General features: G+C 37.2%; 1 pseudogene; it reads left to right on the top strand.

Moving 5' to 3' along the window:
• Positions 1–13,223: 13,223 nt before the first annotated feature.
• On the top strand, positions 13,224–18,486 carry LOC102418827 (annotated as a pseudogene).
• Positions 18,487–18,812: the final 326 nt, after the last annotated feature.

The following is an 18,812-nucleotide window of genomic DNA, read 5'->3' as shown; positions in this document are numbered from 1 at the left end:
GTTCATCTCTTAATGTTGATCTATAATGAGATTTTTTTGCATTTCATCATTGAAAGGTTTATTTTTTCATACAGACAGGTACTTTGGAACACTGCTATAAATTCATGGGCCTATGGTTTTAAATGAGCACATTTATTGCCTGAAAGGCATTTATAATGATTATATTATATTCTTATTTTGATATTTGCCTTTTAATATGCCATTACATTGCAGCTTAACCACTTCCAATCAGAGGTTAGGTGGAAATTCTTCAGTGCACAGTTTGGATTTTGAAAAGTGGAAATTTTCTGTTGCAGTGGGATCAGTGTCAGAAAAATAAAAACTGTATTTTGAGCTCAGTAAATATATCCATTGTACATTTGTGGGGAAATGTAAAGCTTATTTTTTAATTTAATGTTTTACAGGGTGGGAAGTGTATAGAACATCTTGACACCACTTATAATTCAAATGTAATCGAAATGATTACCACAGTATACGTTTCAAATATAAATGTTGTTTTGGCTTATAAACATAGGTTGAATTTATTAAGAAACATTATTAAGTCTGGAGCAAAGTTAATGTCTAAAACTTTTAGTGTTTAGAAATAATGGTTGAAAAAAATTCTTCTCATTCAGAAAAATTTCAATTCTGAACTCAAAAAATTGTAAAAAAAGAATGACTGCTAAGTCATTGAACTATTTGCTTTGTGGTAGGGCAAGTCAGAATATTCAGCTTTTAATACTGACAACAGTTCAGTACACAAGAGTGACTGAAATTTACCATTAACTCTACTGGTTTAATAACACATGACAGATTCAAGTATTTCCCACAGTGTACCTGCTGATGACTAATACAATGAATAATCATAGGTTTTATACACCTCACATTTTAATGAACATTGAAAATTTGTTCAACTATAACTTTTTCTTCTTTAGGCATATTTTTACTACCATCATTTGACACATCTTAGTAGACTCCACTTCAGGTTGTACTGAATTAGTGTTTTCTCAACTTCTTTGAACATGTTCTCACCTGTAGTTGTTCCATGCAGATTATTCATACACGTTAATCTTCAGTGACTTCAAATTCAGCATTGCCTCCTGAAATAAATAACAACTGAGCAGTGTTGGTAGCATCTGTTAATGTACCAAAAGCCAAGGAAAACCACTTGAAATTGCTTTGTTTTTTTTAAATTTATTATTTGTGTGACCACCAATGTCCTCAACTCTTCAAACAACTGTTCTTACATAAAGGCTATGCGCAAGCATGATATTTTATTCACCATCAGTAAATGGTTTACCTGCTTGGCTAAGACAAGCCACTCAGAAACTTAATTTAGTAGCAGCCTCATTTTCATTTTTTTTTATTTTTACAAAGAATTTCTGCTGTCATGAAATATACCATTTTAAATTTTGATGATTTTCTGATTTTTTTTTTGCTATGAGTTGGAAATATTGAGATGAGTATGGTGTCTGGTAATGTCAATATATATTGTATTCCTTTAACAATGACAGTTTTACTGTCATTGCAAAAGAAACACAATGCCTTAAAAGAATAATATAATATTCATGTCAACTTTTCATTCTTTTTTTTGTTTTGTTTTGACATTACAGATATTTACTGGTAATAAGAAATAGGTAAAATGTATCTATGGTGGTATGTGTGGCACATGGAATACACTGGAGTTATAACTGCATCACTGTGATTTGTAGTACACTGAGGAGGTTCATGAAAGGATTGAGAGCACTACATGTTATTTTTATTGTAATTACTGAACACTGCCATTGTAGTACAAAAGCAGCCATAAATAATGCACAAATGAATGACAATCCCCCAATAAAACTTTATTTATGAACATTGAAGTTTGAATTTCATTTGAAATTTTACATATTAAAAAATATTCTTCTTTTTTATTGTTTAAGGTATTACAAATAGTAGTACATATGTCTCCTTTTTTTCCCCATTGGCCTCCCCCAGCCTCCCCAACCCCTGGCACTTGCCCTCACCTCCCCCCCACCAGTGTTCTGTGTCTATTGGTTGTGCTTATATGCATGCATACAAGTCCTTCGGTTGATCTCTTACACCCCCCCCAACCCTCCCCTGCCTTCCCACTGTAGTTTGATAGTCTGTTTGATGCTTCTTTGCCTCTATTTTTGTTCAACAGTTTATAATTTTCTTTATATTCTACAAATGAGTGAGATCATGTGGTATTTATCTTTCACTGACTGGCTTATTTCACTTAGCATAAGGCTCTCCAGTTCCATACATGCTGTTGCAAATGGTAAGAATTCCTTCTTTTTTTACAGCAGCATAGTATTCCATTGTGTAGATGTACCAAAGTTTTCTAACCCTTACGGGCGCTGCTGATGGGCATTTAGGCTGTTTCCAAATCTTAGCTATTGTAAATTGTGCTGCTATGAACATAGGGGTGCATATATCCTTTCTCATTGGTGTTTCTGTTTTCTTAAGATATATTCCTAGAAGTGGGAATATAGGGTCAAATGGCAGTTTTAATTTTTTGAGGAAACTCCATACTGTTTTCCACAGTGGCTGCAACAGTCTGCATTCCCACCAGCAGTGAATGAAGATTCCTTTTTCTCTGCATCCTCTTCAGCACTTGTTGTTTGTTGATTTGTTGATGATAGCCATTCTGACAGGTGTGAGATGGTACCTCATTGTTGTTTTGATTTGCATCTCTCAAATGATTAGTGACTTTGAGCATGTTTTCATGTCTCTTGGCTTTCTGTATGTCCTCTTTTGAAAAGTTTCTATTTAGGTCCTTTGCCCATTTTTTGATTGGATTGTTTATCTTCCTTTTAAGTTGTATGAGTTCCCTATAAATGTTGGAGATGAAACCCTTATCAGAGATAACATTGGCAAATATGTTCTCCCATGCAGTGGGCTTTCTTGTTGTTTTGCTGATGGCTTCTTTTGTTGTTCAGAAGCTTTTTATTTTGATGTAGTCCCATTTGTTTATTTTCTCCATAGTTTCCATTGCCCTAGGAGCAGTCTCGGTAAGATATTGCTGGGACAAACATCTGCTATTTTGCTGCCTATGGCTTCATCTAATCTTTTTATGGTTTCCCATCTATGTTCAAGTCCTTTATCCATTTTGAGTTTATTTTTGTGTATGGTGTAAGTTGGAGGTCTGGTTTCATGTTTTTGCATGTATCTGTCCAGTTTCCCCAACACCATTTATTGAAGAGACTGTCTTGTCTCCATTGTATGCTCTTGCCTCCTTTGTAAAATATTAATTGAACATACTGGCTTGTGTCAATTTCTGGGTTCTCTGTTCTGTTCCACTGGTCTATATGTCTGTTCTTGTGCCAGTACTAGGCAGTGTTGAGAACAGTGGCTTTGTAGTATAGCTTGATATCTGGTATTGTGATCCCTCCAACACTGTTCTTCTTTCTCAAGATTGCTGCAGCTATTTGGGGTCTATTTTTATTCCAGATGAATTTTTTGAAAATTTGTTCTAGGTCTTTGAAGTATACCATTGGTATTTTAATGGGGATTGCGTTGAATTTATAGATTGCTTTGGATATTATGGACATTTTAATGATGTTGATTCTACTAATCCATGAACATGGTATATTGTTCCATTTGTTCATGTCTTCCTCTATCTCTTTTTTTAACATCCTGAAATTTTCTGAGTACAGGTCCTTTGTCTCCTTGGTTAACCACTCCTGTTTGACATAGTAATGGAAGTACTAGCCATTGTGATCAGACAAGAAGAAGAAATAAAAGGCATTCAAATTGGAAAAGAAGAAGTAAAACTGTCCTTATTTACAGATGACATGATATTGTACATAGAAAACCCAAAAGACTCCATCAAAAAACTACTAGACTTAATAAATGAATTTGGCAATGTAGCAGGATACAAAATTAACACCCAGAAGTCTATGGCTTTTCTATATACCAATAATGAACTCACAGAAAGAGAAATTAAAAAAGCAATCCCATTTACCATTGCAACAAAAAAATTAAGATACCTAGGAATAAAAATATTCTTTTGTTTTTATTTTTAACTCTTTAAAATTTTAAAAGAAGAATTTAAGCATTCTGAGTTTATGGGCCATTCTAAACCAAGCTATATGCCATAATAGTCTTATAGTTTGCCATCCCTATTATAGATAATAGTAATTTATAGATAACTGTAATTTTAATTGAGATGAGAAGTCCCTGGATAGATTGAGCAGAGAAGTTACATGATTAGACCTATATTTTATGTAAAGATTTGTTATTGATTTTTAGAGATTGAGGAAGGGAGAGGGAGAGAGAAACATCAATGTGAGAGTGAAATATGGATCACTGCCTCTTGCATGCCCCCGACCAGGGATTGAGCCCGCAACTCTGGCATGTGCACTGACCAGGAATCAAACCAGCAACCTTTCAGTGCATAGGATGATGCTTGAGCCACACTGGCCAGGTCAGACCTACTTAAAAACGAACAAGAAAAAAAACTATTCTTATGTATGGGTAGAAATAAATATAGTCTCAACAAAGGTGGGTTCAGTAAGAACAGTTAGGAAGCAATTGTAATAATCCAAGGGAGAGATGATGTATCTTTAAAAGGGGTTGTAGTAGGGGAAATGAATAGGGGTTAGATTCTGGAACTTTCCCATTGTTATAATCTCTCCTAGGGCTTAGAAAGGACTTATCCAAATAAAAGTTAAGCTTCATTGGTTTTGTGGTAAATCTGTCTTTGCAGATAAGATTTGCAGATGTATTAGATGTAGATTAAAAAAAAAAGGGAGTCAAGAATAACTTCAGGTTCCTGGCCTGAGCAATTGCAAGAAAGGAGAAGCTCTTTAGGAGAATGGTAAGATTTGGGAAGGAGAAGATTTGGAGGAGGAATTCAGCAGTTCTGTTTTGAGCCATCTATTAAACATCTATATGGAGATGTGAATGGGTGATAGTATATGAGACTGATGTTCAGGAGAAAGGTCATGGTTTGAGATACAAATTTGTTAGTCGTATGCATATAACTGAAATTAAAACCATGAAACGGGATTAGATTACTGAGGATATAAATATAAAAATCAATTGAGAACTGAGTCTTGAAGTCTTTGCAACATTTGGACATTGAAGGGATAAGAAAGAATTTGTAAAGGAATCTAAAAAACAGTGCCAGTGAATTAGGAGGGAAGCCATGAGGAGTGTACTTGGAGAATAAAAGAAACAAATATCCAAAACTCTGGGTTACCCAGGTGGAGATTAAGCTGAAGAGCCTTCTCTTTCTTATCCCACCAATATGATACTTAGAACCAAGATCAATCTATCTACATGTGATTACAAATACATGCACCTCATCCACAATGGAAAACAGTATGGAGGTGATTCAAAATTTAAAAATAGAAATATCATATAATCCAGAAGTGTCACTACTGGGAATATATCTGAAGGATTCAAGAAATCTATGTGGCAGAGAGAGAGAAAATAAAAGAGATATCTGCAGTCCCATGTTTATAGCAGCATTATTTATAATAGCTAAATATGAAAAAAACCTAAGTGCTAAGTGCTCATCAAGGGATGAGTGTAAGTTATAAGATATATATGTATGTATGTATGTATGTATGTATGTATGTATGTATATGTGTGTGTGTATAAAATTCAGCCATAAAGAAGAAGAAATTATACCATTTGCAACAACATGGATGGACCTGGAGTACATTATGCTAAGTGTAATTAGTCAGACAAAGACAAATATTGTATGATATCACTTATATTTGGGATCTAAAAAGAAAGAATAGGAAAAAAAAGTCATAGAAAAAGAGATCAGGTGGGGAGGGGGAATTAACGAAGATGTTCAAAAGTACAAACTTCCAGTTATGAGAAATAAGTATGGGGGTGTAGTGTACAACATGAATTCTAATAGTTAATGCTTCTGTATGGTATATTTTAGTGTTGTTAAAGAGAATAGATCCCAATAACTCATCACAATAAAAACAATGTTTTTCCTTTTTTGTAGCTATATGAAATGATGGATGTTAACTTATGGGATAATCATTTCACAAATTTGAAAGTCACATTATTATGCTGTACTCCTTAAACTTATATAGTGCTCTATGTCAGTTATATCTCAATAAAACTGTAAGAAAACAATTACATGCACCTTCATACTTACAGATATATAAATACAAAAATATTCATGCTTACAGGTATATAAAAACTATTCTGCAAATATTTATTAAATTTCAGTGTTTAAGGATATACATATACAGAGTATATACACAATTAGAGGATTATAGTATTTTCCTCTAAAGTTATCATATCTAATTCATCCTCTGAGTTCCCTCTCAATCCAGAAATTCACAAGCAAATATTTATGTAAAGACAACATACAAGGTACTAGTATATAGCAAAAAATAATTAACAGAAGGTGATGTTGGGACACTCTCATTGCTGCTTGGCACTCTGAGATAGTTCCACTTTCTGCTAAATATATTGTTTCCATTTCTCACTCTAAAAAATTTGTTAAGACCTGCTCTAGGCAAATTAATGAATAGAGCACAGTTTTCATTAGGAAAAAGTCTCCCTCTCTCCAAACAACCTTGAGGCCCAGCCCTCTCAGTGACCCATCAGTATACCCAAGGCTGCTTCCCCTACCCACCACTGCTTCTACCTCGTACTGGGATTTCTATGCTTTTCCTTGCGGAAGCTTCTGGATACCATACCTCATTCTGTCAAAGGGAATGTCTCTGTGCTTTCCAAGAGAACAGCTAGCTAATCTAATCAGCTAATGTTTGTTAATGTGTTCACTTGAGAGAATTAGGCACATCCGGAGTATTTTAAGTGTCCTTTCAAAGCAAATACTCCAGCTTGTGTTGCCTAACTGCAAGTGTTTAAATGCTGAGAATTTGGGGCGGAGGGGAAAGATGAAGGTCAAAGGGGAAGATATTTGTGGGAAGAAGAAAATGACATTGCCCTCAAATCTCACCAACCTGGTAGCTTCACATTCCACTTAGCCTTGAAGAGAGCAGATATAAATGAATCGGTATCTGTAGTCAGTGTTGGAAGGAAAGCCAGCAGGACAGGAAGAGGAATGAGGGTTTCAGCGAAGTGAGTGAGGCCAATGGTTTCATCGCAGGGACAGATGTCTGACTGACTGTGAAAGAAGAGGAAAGTGGGAGAAGGTATTCCTTATGGCAAAACCAAATCAACATGTACCGTCCCTTTCAATCATAGCTTGGGAGAGAAGCTTGATTGCAAAAGTCAAGAATTATATTTGGAACTTTTTTTTATTTTTTTACTTTATTTAGGTATGTAAAATAAACTACACATATTGTAATTATACAGTTTGATGAGTTTGGACTTGTGTATATACCCATGAGACTATCACTACAATCAAGATGATGTACAAGTATGTCACATCCAAAAGTTTCCTCATGTCTTTTTGTAATCCTCTCTCTCTCTGCTCCGCCATCCACAGGTCACTACTGATCTGCTTTCTGTCATTATAGATGACACTTTCTGAAATTTCAAGTAAATAACTTTAGACAGTATATACTTTTTGGGCTGACTTCTGTTTTCTGCATAATTATTTTAAGATTTCTTCATGCTGTAGCTTTAGCTGCTGAGTAGTATTCCACTGTATGGATATACCATTTGGGTTTATCCATTTACATATTGATGGGAATTTGGGTTGTTTCCTTTTTTTCTATGACAAATGAGCATCCATATACAGGTCTTTATATGAACTTTATGTGAATATGTGTTGTCTCTTAGAAGATACCCAGGTATGGCTTACATTTTTAAAAAAGCTGTGGTACATTTACATAATGGAATACTACTCAACCATAAAAAATAAAGAAATCTTACCTTTTGTGACAGCATGGATAGACCTGGAGAGTATCATGCTAAGTGAAATAAGCTAGTCAGAGAAAGACTAGTACATATGATTTCACTTATATGTGGAATCTAATGAACAAAATAAACAAACAAAATAGAAACTGACTCATAGATACAGACTGAAAACTGTCAGAGGGGAGGTGGGAGGGGGCCTAGGTGAAAAAGGGAAGGAAAGGGATTAAGCAAAAACAACCAAAACAAAACAAAACAAAAAACCCTCATAGACAATAGTATGTTGATTACCAGAGGGAAAGGGGGTATAAATAGTGATAGAAGACTTGACTTTGGGTGGTGAACACACAATACAATATATAGGTAATGTATTATAGAAATGTCCCCCTGGGAACTATATAATTTTATTAACCAATGTCACCCCAATAAATTAAACAAATAGAAACCGCCAAATTATGATTAGTGTCCCCCAAAAAGATTAATTTATATCCCAAACATTTTGGTAGATTCCTTCAGGTTTTGTATGTAGGTGATCATGGCATATGCAGATAAAGACAGTTAAGCTTCTTTTCCAATCTGGGTGCCTTTTATTTCTTTTTCTTTCTTTATTAAATTTCAGGCATTTTACCTCTTTGTTTTTTTTAGTTTTGATCATTTCTACTGCTAATACCTTCAATTTAATAATACTTTTGAACAGTCTAATTTGCTATTAATAACATCAAGTGAATTCTTCAACTCTGATTTTCTATTTTTCATCTCTAGAAGTTCAATTTAGGTCATTTTTATGTCTTTCGTGTCTGTCTTTATAATGCATATGCTTTTCTCTACCTTCTTGAATATATGTATTGTATTTATAAAATTATTTTAATTTCCTTGTCTACTAAATACATTATCTGCTTCACTTGTTGGTTTCTTCCCTTTCATTGATTGGTTTTATCATTATGAGTCATATTTTTCTGCTTTTTTATATGCCTGCTAATTTTTTATTGGATACTAGATATTGTGAAATTTATAACATTAGTGCTAAACATTTTGGTATACCTTTAAATACATTTAGAAATTTGTCTGGGATGCAGGTAAATTACTTGGAAAAAAATTTTTTTTGTGTGTGCCTTACTTTTAAATTTTGTTAAGCAGTTCCACATAGTCTTCAGCTTGGGTCTAGTATGGCCCCACTACTGATGCAAATATCCTTCTGAGGACTCCATTTAATTCCCCAGATTTTAGGAGGTCTTGCCACTCTGGCTTAATGGAACATGACTATACCAGCCCTAATGTGAGCTATAGGAATTTTTTCTGCTGGCTCCTTTGAGTGCTCCGCCCCTCCCCTTCCCCCCACCTTACTAGGTTCAGGACATACATATACAGATCAGTATATAGCCAAAAACCCTAACAAAACCATGTGTAGATCTTCAGGACTTTCTTTTTCTGGGCAACTGTTTCCTCTGTGGTAGTCTGCCTTATAAAATCTATCTGCCTTGATTTCTTTGAATGCTGATTTTGTCTCAACTCTAGAAAACTGTCATGCTCTGGGTACCCCCTCCCAGTGCTATAGCCTGAAAACTCTCCATATAACAAGCTAAGACAGAGGACTTACCTCATTGTTTCCCTTTCTTTCAGAAATAACTATTCTGCGCTGCCTCTTGTTCAACATCTGAAAATCATTCTTTAATTTATATTTATTTATTTATTTATTTATTTATTTATTTATTTATTAAGGCAAGAGGGTAAATCTGGCCCTTCCATTATTAATCTGGTTGAATCTTTTGACAAGACAAACAAGAAAACAAAATCTGCAAGCTGACTCTCAGATTTTAGTAGGAACTATCATTTTAAAAATCATACATATAAGAGTTAAAAAGAAATTATCCAGATCCTTCCTCTTCTAATTACAGACTGCTTTGTATTTCTGTTGGGTACAGAACAAAATCTTACAGAAAATTATGTTTCCTGAGTATTAAAGTTAAATTAGTTTTTCTAATCTATACATTGAGCTAAGAATGTGTGTCTGTGTTTGTTTCTCAAGTGTTCAATGTAATTAGTTCTCAAGTATTTTTTCCAAATCCAACTTTATGTAAATGTGCTACAGTAAATTGTAGCTGCTATGCTGCTATATTAATTCTTTTTTTCTGGACTCATTTCACCACCTATTATCACAGACTTAAATCAAGCACTTGTTTTATTCAAATACATATATTTGAATTTTGTTTGATTTAGTTGTATATCTCTCTCTGTCTCCCCCATCTCTTCCCCTCTCTGTTTGCACACACACACAGGCACACACACAAATGGAAACACACACACACACACAGAGTTAAACAGAAAAAGAAACAAATAATCTTAGGCTACTTGTGAAAAATGTAATTTATTTGAATTTCATTAATACATAGAGTGATCAGCACAGTAGAGTTGCCCACTTTTTACATGTGAATTTATTTATTTTTACCTGCATTTATACCTTCCATCCTCAAGTTTTTTATAGTTTCCACATTGTACTGTCCCACGTATGCATACTGTACAAAGTGGACAACCAGCTACTTTGTATCCTCTGCATACTACCAGAATGATGAAATTGTGAATGCTGAGTGACATTTAATAAAATGGTACTTTATATTACAGTTTTCTTACTTTTTACTTAAAAATATACTATGCAGAAAATCATTTCAGTTTTTACTTTTTTTCTTTTGTATTTCCAAATGCTTTATTGAGAACTAGTGTCCTAGTGCATGAAATTTGTGCATGGAGCAGGGGTTCCCTCAGCCCAGCCTGCACCCTCTCCAATTGGGGACCCCTTGGGGGATGTCCAACTACCTGATCTCGCCCCCACCTGCCCTCCCCTGCAGGCCTGGTTGCTCTCAACTACCCTACCCTGCCTGCCTGATCTTGCCCCCAACAGCTCTCCCCTGCCGGCCTGATCTCATCCCTAACTGACCTCCCCTGAAGGCCTGATTGCCCCCAATGGCCCTCCCCTGCAGGCCTGATCTTGCCCCCAACTGCCCTCCCCTGCTAGCTTTATCTCACCTCCAACTGCCCTTCTCTGCCTGCCAATTTGATTCTGATTGGTCAGTTTCTATGCCAGTCAGCATCAAAAGCTCTGTCTCCTAGACAGCCATTGGCTCCTCACAGTTGACCCAGATTTGTTTCTGATTGGTCAGTTTCTATGCCAGTCAGCGTCAAAAGCTCCGCCTCCTAGGCAGCCATTGGTTCTTCACACTTCACCCCAGATTTGGTTCTGATTGGTCGGTTTCTATGCCAATCAGCGTCTCTGGGCCTATGGATGGGGCCTGATCAGAAAGGAGGAGCTGATCAGCAGCAGGGGTGGAGGCCTGGAGAGAAATGGATGTGCAGCTGCTGGCCAGACTGGGAGAGAAAGAGAGAGGCAAGTGCTGATCAAAAGCTGCCACAGAGACTATGGATCAGTCCCTGCTTCTCTCTTCAGGCCTCTCTCTGGCCCTGATTCCCAGCCTCCTCAACAGTCAGTGCTGGGGCACCAGGCCTGCAGCAGAAGCAGTCAGTGCTGGGTTGCCATGGCAATCCAGTGCTGACTGCAGGATTGACTTCAGTTGGTCAGCCTGGGTTGTTATTGGTCCTTACTACCTAGAATACTTTGGTGTATGTGGACTATCAGATAACTTTTGAACCTGGACATAGCAGAAGCAGTCAGTGCTGGGTTGCCATGGCAATCCAGTGCTGACTGCAGGATTGACTTCAGTTGGTCAGCCTGGGTTGTTATTGGTCCTTACTACCTAGAATACTTTGGTGTATGTGGACTATCAGATAACTTTTGAACCTGGACATAAGTCTTGAGTCTAGTGGCAGGGAGAGAGAGATGGCACTCTGTCCACCCTGGCCCAGATGTTTACTTGTATGTAAATGAGCAAAGCTTTGTGTTCAGCGGGGGCCCCATAAGTGCAGCCTTAAAATGACATTTTCTGAAGTCAAAGAGCATGTCCACACTAGGAATGGAATTAAAATGTGTACTCCCTGGCAGTGCTTTCCTCTGATATTTCTGTCCATATTTTAATGTGCAGTTTAAAAATATTTATCACTCACATGTTATACAATATAAATCACTTCTAAAACAGAAAATAAGACATCATTTAAGTTTTTAGCAAATGTTCTTTTTATTTTTTATATTAGTGACATTTAATTCTATATTATGCATCTGAAATCTACATTATGTATTTCATTTGGAAAACCCACAAGCTCAAGTTGCATTAAACCATATCTTATTTTATCAATCCATTTTACTTCCTATGCAATGTGATTTGCAATGTAGAGCAAAAGTCACCTGTGTAGACTTTTGGCCATTTAACCAAGCTTCTAAGAGCTAATGTTATTTATTTAAATCTTGCTGGATATTATTGTTGAACACTTTTATTCACTTGCCAAAGGTAAATAAGGCCATAATTACTCACTTTATAACATCCTTTTTGTATATCACATAAGCTGATTGTTCCTGTCATTTGTTTATAAGCTGACAGTATATTATAGTCAAAGTGAAAACCAAATTGAGAGCTAAATGATGCCAACAACTTGCTGAAATAAACACTTCTTATTTGGTCTTAAAGACTATAATTTTGGAAACAAACCTTGGAAAAAAATATTTCCTAATTGGAAATAAACCAGAGCTGGAAGTTACCTAGTACAATTATGTTCTAAGAGGCCATCAGGAAAATAAAATTACATTGGCTGTGGGAAATGCTACTGAATCAATCAAAGCAGAAGTCACATTGCCTTTTGGGGGCTGCTTTTACTTATGAAGAGGGACATATATTATCATGTTACATCGACATTATTGACTGTTAGATATTGAAGTAAAATATAAACAACTGTTTTATTTTTTAAAATAATTTGTATTTTTCAATTATAGTTGACATATAATATTCAATCTTGATGTGGCTTCTTCTTTACGTCCTTACTTGTAGGAATTCTGTTCAGCTAGTCTTCGGGTGGCTCACCAGAGTGATTTTTCTATAGTTTAGTTGTAACTTTGATGAGGTCATGGGAGGAGGCAAGAACAACATTTATCTACTCCGCCAGCTTGACTGGAAGTCTAGTCCTTCTTTTGTAACTTGGAAATATATAAAATCTCATCACACAGCAGCATTAACAAATAACATTTTCAATCAGTTTTAATTGCTAGGGAATACTAACCTGGAACCCCAATTAAGTGAAATGTTACTCCTTTTCCCCAAAAGAGAATTACGAGTCTTAGTTTTCCAATAGGAAAAAAAACCCCACAAATGCAATGCCCTCGGCGGTCCCGGATCTGTCTCCTGCTTCAACAGTGTTTGGATGGAACAGACCCAGGGACGCCCCTTCTTCCAGCCTCTGACCACTCTCCTGCTTCTCATCCAGTCCCCACCTTCAGAACCACCTCCCGGACCAGCCAACACACCATTTTTTCCCCTACCTTAACTCCTTATTGCTGAACAACCATGAGCTCCCAAATTCCTCAGAATGATTCCACTGAGGTGGAGGCTGTGGTCAACCGCCTGGCCACTGCATCTGCCGGCCGCCTGCACCTACCTCTCTCTGGGCTATTATTTTGACCCTGACAATGTGGCTCTCAAGGTCGGGGGGCACTTCTTCCATGAGTTGGTGGAGAAGCGCGAGGGCGCTGAGCATCTCTTAAAGTTGTAAAACAAGCGTGGCAGCCGCATTCTCTTCCAGGACATGCAAAAACCTTCCCAAGGTGAGTGGGCAAAACTCAGGACGCCATGGAAGCCGCCCTGGCCTTGCAGAGGAACCTGACCCAGGCCTTTTGGGAGCTGCGGGCCCTGGGTTCTACCCGTGCAGACCCTCATCTCTGCTACTTCCTGGAGAACCCCTTCCTGGATGAGGAGGTGAAACTGATCAAGAAGATGGGCGACCACCTAACTCACCTCTGCAGGCTGCCGCCCCCCAGGCTGGGCTGGGCTGGGTGTATCTCTTCGAAAGGCTCACCCTCAGGCACCACTAGGAGCCTTTGTAGCCCAGAGGCCTTTCAGAGGCCCCTCTGCATCCCCCTGGTGTCTCTGGCTTTTACCTGAGCCTCTTCCCGAATATAGCTATTTAACTACTAGCTATTCTTTTAACCACCCTGGAGCCCTCTCCAATGCATTGGACCAAATGAAACAATAAAGCTTTTTGCAGCAAAAACAAACAAACAAAGAAGAAACCCACGAATGCTAACACCTTCCACAGATACCAGGGAAGTTTTAAACATCTTGCATCTTAATTATTGTACAGAGACACATTGATATTCATCTATTCACAATGAAAGACCATGGTTTCCATCTTTCATGCTCCAAAATTATGGTTGTCAGCTTTCCTCTCGTGTATGTCCATTAGTCTTGTTGTAAGGTCTGGGGCTGGGAAAATAGGGTCTTTCCTGATCCCACCCGCTGAGTCGGACAAAACAACCCAGAACTGCCGAGCCACATCCTGCTGGACAATAGTTGCCATCCTGGGACCCACCAGAACGACCAAGTAACATCCTGTTGTGCTGATGGACAATAAATAACCACCCGAGACTTCTCAGGATGGCCAGGGTGCATCTGTACAAACTTCTTGCTCATAAATCACCCGCCACAAGCTACCTCAGATAAACCTGATTGGTCCAACAGCAGCATAAAAAATCTCTGCCAGGCATAGGCGGGTGTGACTCCCCCGGCCTGTACCCCCAGACCGCGGGACCTCACCCGAGAGCTTTCAATAAATGCGATCTTTCGCTCTTACCCTGCTTGTCTTGGTCAATTTATTGGCTTCGGTCAGATTAAATCTTACATCTCAGAATAAACCTTACATTAAACCTTACACTTGTCAGTCCCATATTCGTGCTTACATTCTCATCCCTTTCCAACACATACACACACACACACACACACACACACACACACACACACTCCTTATGAGAGGACTAGGGGCCATTTTGCAGGCTCTTTGCTTACCTGAGGGTGGAGTCAATATAGTTTGAAACAATAGAAATATTGCATTATGGAGTTAATTTCTTGGCAGACAGTAATAGTATATTAATTATATTGCAGAGTGATGAGTATACAAAGTCTGGAGATCGTGACATAAGGAATGAGGCAGTTAAGAGAGGGCCTAGCCTGGCTGGCATTGCTCAGTGGTTGAGCATCGACCTATGAACCAGGAGGTCATGGTTTAATTTCCAGTCAGGGCACATGCCCAGGTTGCGGTCTCGATCCCTAGTGTCGGGAGGCAGGAAGCAGCCAACCAATGATTCTCTCTCATCATTGATGTTTCTATTTCTTTCTCCCTCTCTGTAATCAATTAAAATATATTTGAGAGAGAGAGAGAGAGAGAGAGAGAGAGAGAGAGAGAAGCTAGTAGCCCTAGCTTGCTTGACTCAGTGGATAAAGAGACAGCCTCAGGACTGAGGGTTCTGGGTTTAATTTTGGTAAATGGCATGTACTTCGGTTACAGGCTCAAGGCTCAATCCCTGAATCTGGTCAGGGTGCACGCAGGAGGCAATCAATTGATGTGTCTCTCTCACATCAATATTTGAGAGGGCCTAGGACAGTGGTTCTCAACCTGTGGGTCCCGACCCCTTTTGGGGTCGAACGACCCTTTCACAGGGGTCGCCTAAAACCAACGGAAAACACATATATAATTACATATTGTTTTTGTGATTAATCACTATGCTTTAATTATGTTCAATTTGTAACAATGAAAATACATCCTGCATATCAGATATTTACATTACAATTCATAACAGTAGCAAAATTACAGTTATGAAGTAGCAACGAAAATAATTTTATGGTTGGGGGTCACGACAACATGAGGAACTGTATTAAAGGGTTGCGGGATTAGGAAGGTTGAGAACCACTGGCCTAGGAGAAAGGAATAGCCTATGTCTTCTTTTTTTCTCTTCTTTCCCTTTGTCCCCCTGGAAGTTCTACAGCTGATCCCATTAAAAGTCAACTGTAATACTGGCTGTTATATAAGGACATGTGGTAGAAACAGGGTCAGCAAAGCACAGTCAATTGGCCTAATCCACCTATTTTTGTTCAGTCCATGAGCTGAGAATTATATTTTACAATTTTAAATGGTTGAAAAAATCAAAAGAAATTTATTTGGGGCTATGAAAATTCTAGGAAATTCAAATCTCAGTTGTATAAATAAAGTTTTATTGAAACATAGTCACACTTGTTTATCCATTTTCTAAGGACGATTTTGCACAACAACATAGTCGAGTAGTTCTGACAGAGACTGTATATGGAGCTCTTATCTCTTCTTACTGCTATTATAAATCACAATGATGCTGTCAGCATTTCAAATGCCACATATATTACCTATCTGTGTGAAAGATATTTTCAAAAATGAAATACTTAAAATTTCATTATAGATCATCATTAACAAATAAAATTTGTAATTTTAATAATTGATATTAACCCAAATTAAATGAAACATTACCTCTCCTTACCCCAAAAAGAATTCCATTCTTTTCATATAGTAGACCTGTATTGCAAAATTTTTCTCAATTATTATATTTTGATTTTTTTCCATAAAAATCTAAGGAAGTTGTATTTTTTTAAATGTAAATTCCTTCATAATATCCTTGATTTTTTCTCTTGGCCTACAAAGCCTAAAATATTTACTAACTGCTCCTTTACCGAAAAACAAACAATCTCTGCCAGAGAGTGTTGGAAAACTTACTGGAAAAAAAGAATAATCCTGCAATCTGCAATGCAAAACTAGAGATTTTTTATTTGTTTGTTTTGTGTTTTTTCTGTTCCCTTCACTAAAAGATTGGGAATTACATGCTGTGAATTTTAACTAACTCAAGTGGCCAAGAAATAGCAAAAAGGTGTGAGAGATTCAAATATCTATTTTATGAAAAGTTTGGAGCGGATACCCATAATTGAGTCTTTGTTTGCGACTATTCAAAGAAAAATAAAAACAGAAAGAAAGAACCTTTTCGTTTCACAGGTTTTGATGTGGATTTTGTCAGTACAAGGAAGTTCGCTTTTGTTTTCCATAATGGTTTCATGTTTGCATGTATACTATTTTTAAATTTTAACTTATATATTATTTAAATATTCCTATGGATCAGAGTAACTGAGGCACATTTAAGATATTCTCTTGAGTGCCATGGCAGTGAAGTAGCAATGAAAGAAGCACATCTTTATGAAAGTCACATAGAGAGCACATGTCCCCATCTGTCACATATTTATACACTAAAGCAGACTTAGCTGGAAGGGTGTATTGATGGTTCTACTCATTTCTATTTAATAGCTATGTGGGTAGAACTGTGTTGGGTAAGAGGGCGGAAGGGAGACATGACGAATGCCTTTATTTTTTAAAAAAATATATTTTATTGATTTTTTACAGAGAGGAAGGGAGAGGGATAGAGAGTTAGAAACATCGATGAGAGAGAAACATCGATCAGCTGCCTCCTGCACACCCCCTACTGGGGATGTACCCGCAACCAAGGTACATGCCCTTGACCAGAATTGAACCTGGGACCCTTGAGTCCTCAGGCTGATCCTCTATCCACTGAGCCAAACCGATTAGGGCACCAATGACTTTAATGATTTCATAGTCTAGTGTGGGAAGAAAGATAAAAAATTACCACAAAATATAATAAGTGGCAGTATACACATTCTGTAATTACTTGTACAAAATTTGTGCACAATGTAATGAGAAGAGAGAGGAGGTTCTACTAGCTCTGTCTTGAAGAGTTAAGAAAGTCTTTACAGAGAAGATTGCCTTTCAACTGGGTTCGTGTAGGTGAAAAGAAATTAATCAGAAAAAAGAGTCATATGCAAAAATATAGAAGCACCAAAGAAAAACCATTTTGTGTGTGTGCTCCTTAAGAAAGTTCTGTATGGCTAGAGTATTTACTACTTTCTGATAATGGGTGGCTAGGGAAGAATGAATGAAGGTGAGAGTAAAAATGCTTCTTTAATTTAGGAAAGGATTGAAGATACTTCTGCTTTCTTTGCCTATACTAGTAAAATATATTATTTCTCATTGGAGGAGTAAACAGTACAAAAGGACTTTAAATGGAAAGATAACTTTGTAGCAATTAAAAATCAACATTTAAAGATGACTGTTTCTAGAACTACTCAACTTTACAGTACTTCTTTATTCCAGTGATGTTTCAAAACACTTTAAATATTCATACGTACAACATGCTTTCCAATATATTCTTCCATTTTGAAACTCTGTGATATTAGTTGGAAGTGCTTATAGTCCCCTTTGATTAGATCAGAAAACAGAGGCCCATCGAGTTCAATTGAATTACTCCAACAGTAGAGTTTAACGTAATCCAGAACAGAGCTTCTTGTCCCTCAGTACCAAAGCTCAGCTCATTTGCCATGGTCAACCACACCCCTTTGAATCACCTTTAAAATCGTTAACTTGTTCTAGTCTCAACAACTTATGCCATCTGGACAGGGCAAATCAATTTACATGGAATCGATTTGGGGATGTGTTTCAACTCAGTGGCACTGTTTTCTATTGGAAACTTTTTCTTGCTAATGAGTCTTCCCAGACCCTCTGCTAAAATCACATGTGAGTTTTCATTTGTGGATATCATTTCCCCAGGTTTTGACGGCAGAGGAGAGAGAAGTTAGTAGAGCAGAGCTCATGGTTGCAACTGAATCTGAGAAATACTTTGGCTGTAGAGAGGAGAGTGACACTGACAAACAGCCCCACGTGACAATGGAAGACATTGATGGCTGCGGCTAATCAGTAAGTTCTATATATGGTAGGACCTTTATCATTTTAGGTCCTGGTGAGGCTGATGGCTTGAGAGTCTCTGTAAATACCTACATCTCCAGTTAATCTTCTATTAGAAGTCATCCTCCTAGTCTCAAGAAAAAATAAAAATTAAAGGAGGAAATGAAAATGTAAGCAATATTGCATTCTGCACCCTAGATCTGAAGGCTGTAGCAAATATAGGCATAAACACAAAACAGTTCAATAAGATACACAGCTGTTCACATATGACTTATTATACAAAGCAAACATCATTAAATTGCGATTAATTAAAATATTTAGCTAATATATTGTTT

This window comes from Myotis lucifugus, unplaced genomic scaffold (assembly GCF_000147115.1).
Source record: "Myotis lucifugus unplaced genomic scaffold, Myoluc2.0 scaffold_13, whole genome shotgun sequence".
Taxonomy (NCBI): Eukaryota; Metazoa; Chordata; class Mammalia; order Chiroptera; family Vespertilionidae; genus Myotis; species Myotis lucifugus.
Note: the sequence above shows the minus strand (reverse complement) of the source record. Positions and strands in the feature narration are given on the sequence as shown.